This window comes from Amblyraja radiata, chromosome 19 (genome assembly GCF_010909765.2).
Source record: "Amblyraja radiata isolate CabotCenter1 chromosome 19, sAmbRad1.1.pri, whole genome shotgun sequence".
In the NCBI taxonomy this organism is placed as follows: domain Eukaryota; kingdom Metazoa; phylum Chordata; class Chondrichthyes; order Rajiformes; family Rajidae; genus Amblyraja; species Amblyraja radiata.
Genome location: NC_045974.1, coordinates 25,679,593 through 25,685,930, shown reverse-complemented (window position 1 = coordinate 25,685,930; position 6,338 = coordinate 25,679,593). Strand labels below are relative to the sequence as shown.

The window sequence follows — 6,338 nt, the reverse complement described above, 5'->3', positions numbered from 1 at the left end:
TACCCACCACCTTCTGGGTCAAAAACATGCCTCTCAGATCTCCGTCATCTAGTTCTTAAAATAAAATGTATGCATTTTGCTTTAATATTGAATTAAAGTTGCACTTCTAATAAGATGCTTCCCTGCAATATTCTTGTTTAGTCATTTTGGGGGGGATCTGAGGGTCACTGGCATCTGTAGCACAAATATTCTAAGCATTAAAAAAAATTACTGAAAAATGATTCTTGAAAAGATTCTGGCAAGCAGCCTATTTGAAATTCTGTCGTCCTTCATGTGAAGGTGCCCTCACAGTGTTGTTCTCAGGCACTTCCAGAATTTATACCCAGTGATGATAAAGGCCTGACAATGTTTAGTGCAGTTTAGTTTCTTATTATTGTCACGTGTACTGAGGCGCAGTGAGAATCCATTTTGTTCCGTGGCATCCAATCAGCGAAATGACCGTACGTGATCACAATCAAGCAGTCTACAATGTACAGATAAAGGTTAAAGAGTATAAAGTTTAGTGCAAGGTAAAGTCCAGTAAAGTCTGTTTATAAATAGTTTTAAGGTCTCCAGTGAGGTAGATGGTAGGTCGGGACCGCTCTCCAGTTGGTCAGAGGACAATTCAATTCAATTCAATTCAACTTTATTGTCATTGCACAAATACGAGTACAGGTACAACAAAATGCAGTTTAGCGTCTGGTCATAGTCATAGTGCAAGATAGTAGAAATAAAAATAAAAATACAAATAAAAATAAAAATACTGGTTAACAATGTGTGGACTGTGGATGAATTAAACTGGTACATAGGCAAATAAATGTATACAAATGGGAGGGTCTAAAGATAGCTAGCGACGGGACTCTGAGTTCAGCAGTGTAATGGTGTTATTGAAAAAGCTGTTCCTCAGCCTGCTTGTGCGAGACCTGAGGCTCCTGTACCGCCTCCCTGGTGGGAGGAGGGCAAATAGTCCATGGTTAGGGTGAGAGGGGTCCTTGATGATCTTCCCGGCCCGTCTCAGACACCGTTTTCGGTGGAGGGCATCCATGGCAGGGAACGGGGCACCGATGATGTGCTGAGCGGTTTTCACCACCCGTTGCAGTGCCTTCCTGTCAGCTGTGGTGCAGCTGCTGTACCATACTGTGAAGCAGGTGGTCAGGATGCTTTCGATGGTACAGCGGTAGAAGTTGGACAGGATCTGGGGGGACAGGTGAGCTTTCTTAAGCCTCCTCAGAAAGTAAAGGCGCTGCTGCGCCTTTTTGATCAGTTTGGTGGTATTGAGGGACCAGGGCAGATCCTCTGAGATGTGTACCCCGAGGAATTTGTAGTTGGAGACGCGCTCCACCTCAGTCCCGTTTATGTGGATGGGGGTATGTCTGCCACCTCTGGTCTTCCTGAAGTCAACAATGATTTCCTTCGTCTTCTTAGAGTTGAGGACGAGGTTATTATTGGCACACCAGGACGGTTCAGTTGCCTCAAAACCACTGAGAAGAAATTGTCCCTGAAACTTTTGATGTGTGTTTTCAAACTTCTGTACCTCTTGCCTGATGGGAGAGGGGAGAAGAGGGAGTGAATGGGGTGAGACTTGACCTTGATTATGCTGCTGGCCTTGCCGAGGCAGCATGGGGGGTTGATGGAATCAATGGAAGGGAGGTTGGTTTACATAATCCACCAGGGGCGCAGGGAGATGGCAGCCCTGCCGGCAGTCTGTTCGTTTTTTCATCTTTTTGTTATTTTTAGCGTTTGTTAAAAGTTTGTTTTAATGTACTTCGGTTTGTTCTTTGTGGGGGGGAGGGGGGAGGGAATCGGGGGAAACTTTTTTTCAGATTCCTACCTTCACGGAATGTGATCAATTTTCGGATCACATTCTCCGGGCTCTGCAGCCTACCATCGCTGGAGCTGGAAGCCTCCTCGGGCTGTCGTGAGCCCCACCGCGGGGCGCGGACTTAACATCGGAGCTGATCCCTTGCCTGGGATTGCTCCCACCACGGCCTGCGGACTTACCATCAAGGGCTCGCAGTCTCAGGAGAGGCTAGTCGGGAAGCTCCAACTCCGCAGAAGGTTCGACCAGCCCCGACGCGAGGTTCGTTCTTCCGACACGGGAGAGCTGAATGCCTCGACGCGGAAGGCCCGAATGCCACCGGCTACGGGAGTCAAGACCATCCCGTCAACGGGGGCTCAAGGGGCCTGACCGAGGAAGAACAAAAGGAAGGACTTGAACTTTATTTCGCCTTCCATCACAGTGAGGAATGTGTAGGAGTCACTGTGGTGGATGTTTATGTTAAAATGTGTTTTTGAGTCTGTAGCTTTTAATTGTATGACTGACCTGGCCAGTGAAATTCCTCGTATGTTGCAAAACATATTTGGCAAATCAAATCTGATTCTGGGCTATGCCCACAACTCTCTGAAACTGTGCTTCCAAACAAGGATGGTGAGTTAATTAGACGGAAACCCGCGATTGGCGGTATCCCCATGTGTCTGCATATAGCACATAGAACAGTACACCACAGGAACAGGACATTCAGCCCACAATGTGCATGCCGAACATGATGTCAAATTAAACTAATTTCCTCTGCCTGCACATGATCTATAACCCTCGAAAGCCTCAAATGCCACTATTGTATCTGCCTCCACCAGAGTGAGTCAATAAGATGTTCTTCACATCACCTCTGGTTCTTGGTATCTGAGCCTCCACAGCCCTTTGGGTAGAGAATTTAAAAGAGTCATCATCTTGTGCATGCAGAAATATCTCTTTCTCACTGGCCTGCAGAAATGTCTCTTTTTCCATGTCCTGCATAGCTTATCCTTAATAGAGGATAAGTAACTCAGGTTGAAGCAATGAAATGCGGATGCTGGTTTATACCAAATATAGATACAGAGCGCTGGAGAGAGTCAGCGGGTCAGGCGACTTCTCTGGAGATCTTTCGGGTTGGGACCCTTCTTCAGACTCACTTCACAAGGCTCCCAATCCGAAACATCACCCATCCTTTTTCTCCAGAAATGCTGCCTGACCCGTTGAGTTACTCCAGCACTCGTGTCTATAAGCTACACAGGACTGGGATAAAGACCATTAGTTCTGATTGTGACGATTATTTTTAAGACCCCGCAGCCCCAACAAAACATCTTCACTGTGGCCAGTGTATCAAACCTTGGAAGAATTTGGTGCATTTCAGAGATTTCCTATCACTGCGCTGAACTCTGGAGAATAAAAGTTCTGCCGATTCAGTATCTCCTCATATGATAAATCTATCATCCAGGAGGCCATTCATGCTGTGACCACCTCTTTAATGCCAGAGACTTCAATCTTGCCGATAGTTTTAATACATAACATTTTATCAAATGTCTTTTGAAAGCCAATATCCACAACCTCAACTGCATTTCCTTCATATAATGCAAGGAACTGCAGTAGCTGGTTTAGATATTAGACAATAAACAATAGGTGCAAGAGTAGGCCATTCGGCCCCAAGCTAGCACTGCCATTCACTGTGATCATAGCTGATCATCCACAATCAGTACCTCGTTCCTGCCTTCTCCCCATATCTCTTGACTCCGCTATCTTTAAGAGCTCTATCTAACTCTCTCTTGAAAGCATTCAGAGAATCGTCTTCCACTGCCTTTTGAGGCAGAGAATTGCACAGATTCACAATTCTCTGGGTGAAAAAGATTTTCCTGATCTCCGTTCTAAATGGCCCACCCCTTATTCTTAAACTGTGGCCCCTGATTCTGCACTCCCCCAACATCGGGAACATGTTTCCTGCCGCTAGCTTGCCTAATTCCTTAATAATCATATATGTTTCAATAGGATACCCTCTCATCCTTCTAAATTCCAGTGAATACAAGCCCAGTCACTTTAATCTTTCAACATATGACAGTGCAGCCATCCCGGGAATTAACCTTGTGAACCTATGCTGCACTACCTCAATAGCAAGAATGCCCTTCCTCAAATTTGGAGACCAAAACTGCACACAATACTCCAGGTGTGGTCTCATCAGGGTCCTGTACAACTGCAGAAGGACCTTTTTGCTCCAATGAATGAATGAATGAATGAATGAATGAATGAATGAATGAATGAATAAGTTTATGAGTGAATACATTTATTGGCCAAGTATTCACATACACGGAATATGCCTTGGTGCAATACTCAACTCCTCTTGTTATGAAGGCCAACATGCCATTAGCTTTAATCACTGCCTGCTGTACCTGCATGCTTACTTTCAGTGACTGATGTACAAGGACACCCAGATCTCGTTGCACTTGCCCTTTTCTTAAATTGACACCATATTGATATGAATAATCTGCCTTCCTGTTCTTGCCACCAAATAAGAAACAAAATACTGGAGTAACTCAGCGGGTCAGGCAGCATCTCTGGAGAACGTGGATAGGTGACGTTTTGGGTTGGGAACCTTCTACAGACTTAAGGGCCTGTCCCACTTGGGCCGTCATTTATGCGACAGGCCGGTAGTGACTGACGTGCGACGGTCGCGCGCATCATCATGTGTCCGCACAGCCGTCTGGAGCGCGTGACGTCATTTGAAGATAGATGCAAAATGCAGGAGTAATTCAGCGGGACCGGCAGCATCTATGGAGAGAAGAAATGGATGATGTTTCGGGTTGAGACCCTTCATCAGACTGAAGAAACGTCACCCATTTCTTCTCTCCAGAGATGCTGCTGGTCCCGCTGAGTTACTCCAGCATTTTGTGTCTATCTCCAATCGCCTTGGCCCCGCTCTGGGAGTAGGGGCTGATCCGGATCCGCAACGGCCGTGAGCCCCAGGCTGAGCTCGGCGATCATTTGCCTGCTTCTGCTGCTGTTGGAGGTGAGGCGTTGCGCCGCGCCAGGATCTTGGGCCTGTCCCACTTTGGCTGTCAGTTATTTTGTGCAGGACGAAGTCCACACTCCTCCACGCCACTCCATGTGCCCGTCCCACGCTACCCACACGCTAGCAGGTCGCGTAAATGGCGTGCGAATGACGGCTAAGTGGGACAGGCCCTTTAGGCATTTGTGCTCAGCATCAGGACCCTTATTCATTTAGATTGTTTAGGATATATTATCTACTCTCACAGTTTTAAGCCGCAGAAAGCATGGAGTACAGACTGATTAGATGAATGGCAGGAATATGCAAAGTGAGATAATTCAGATCTTTTTTAAAGAACTGCATGATCTATAATTACAATGCTGTTACCAACCAGAGTGGAGATAATTTACCAACATTCCTGTCAATAATTGTTGAATTCATTACTGTAGCTGAAATTACTATATATATCCATAAATTATGCACAACCACCCTTCACATGGAAATGCAGGCAATAGAGGGATAATAGATGTGTAGAAAGTAACTGCAGATGCTGGTATACACTGAAGTTAGACACAAAGTGCTGGAGTAACTTAACGGGTCAGGCATGATCATGTACAAGCAAATGACATTAGTTTATCTTGGCATTATGTTTGCCATGGTCATTGTGTGCAAGGCTCAGTTCTTAGTGTCATACATTAATTCAGCCTGCAAATAGGCCCTTCGGCCCATCTTGCCCATTCTGACCAAGGTGCCCCATCTACACTAGTCCCATCTGCCCTCATTTGGCCTATATCCCTATAAACCTTTCATGTCCATATACTTGTCCAAATGTCTTTTGAATTTTGTTATAGTGTCTGCCTCAACTGCCTCCTCTGCCAGCTCGTCGCATATACCCACCACACTCTGTGTGGGAAAAGTTGCCACTCAGATTCCTATTAAATCTTGTGCTGTAATTTTCTATGTTCTATGTTCACTCCATGTGCAATCACTCAATTTTTCCGTAGAAATGTTCCTGCTGCTATCGGGAGAAGATCCTGTAGTTCTGCTGATAAATGGATTCTGTTTCCTTAATTGCTGCACAATAGCAAAGACAGGATGGCAAATAAGATCACTTCTGCCGGCATGAAGTGGATGGATCAATGGCTTCCAGTGTAGGACATTGCCATGGTTGAAAATAAACAAGATTAACCATTCAAGGATATCCACTGAATAAACTTGAAACAGAGAGGAATTTTACAGTGAGGCAACAAGAACAACCTTTCTATACCAATAAATGAAGCGTTAATAGACACCTATAAACATACGGGCAGCACCCGTAGTCAGGATCGAACCCAGGTCCCTGGCGCTGTAAGGCAGCAATTCCACCACTGCGCCATCGTGCCATCCTGTTAGTCCAACATTGTGTGTCTATCTTCAGAAAGGACAAAGATTTGGGTCAAGTCGCATCAGCCTGAAGAATGTTGACTGTCCATTTCCATCCACAGATGCTGCCTGGCCTCCAGCACTTTGTGTTCAGCTCGAAATTCCACATCTGCAGTCTCTTGTGTCCCCATTTCCCAATGACTG

The 6,338-nt window shown here is 45.7% G+C and overlaps 1 protein-coding gene across 5 annotated transcripts in view; it reads right to left on the bottom strand.

The window, feature by feature from the left end:
- The window catches only part of tafa2 (TAFA chemokine like family member 2), a 201,764-nt gene that overhangs the window by 109,368 nt on the left and 86,058 nt on the right, over positions 1-6,338 (bottom strand). The window lies entirely within an intron of this gene.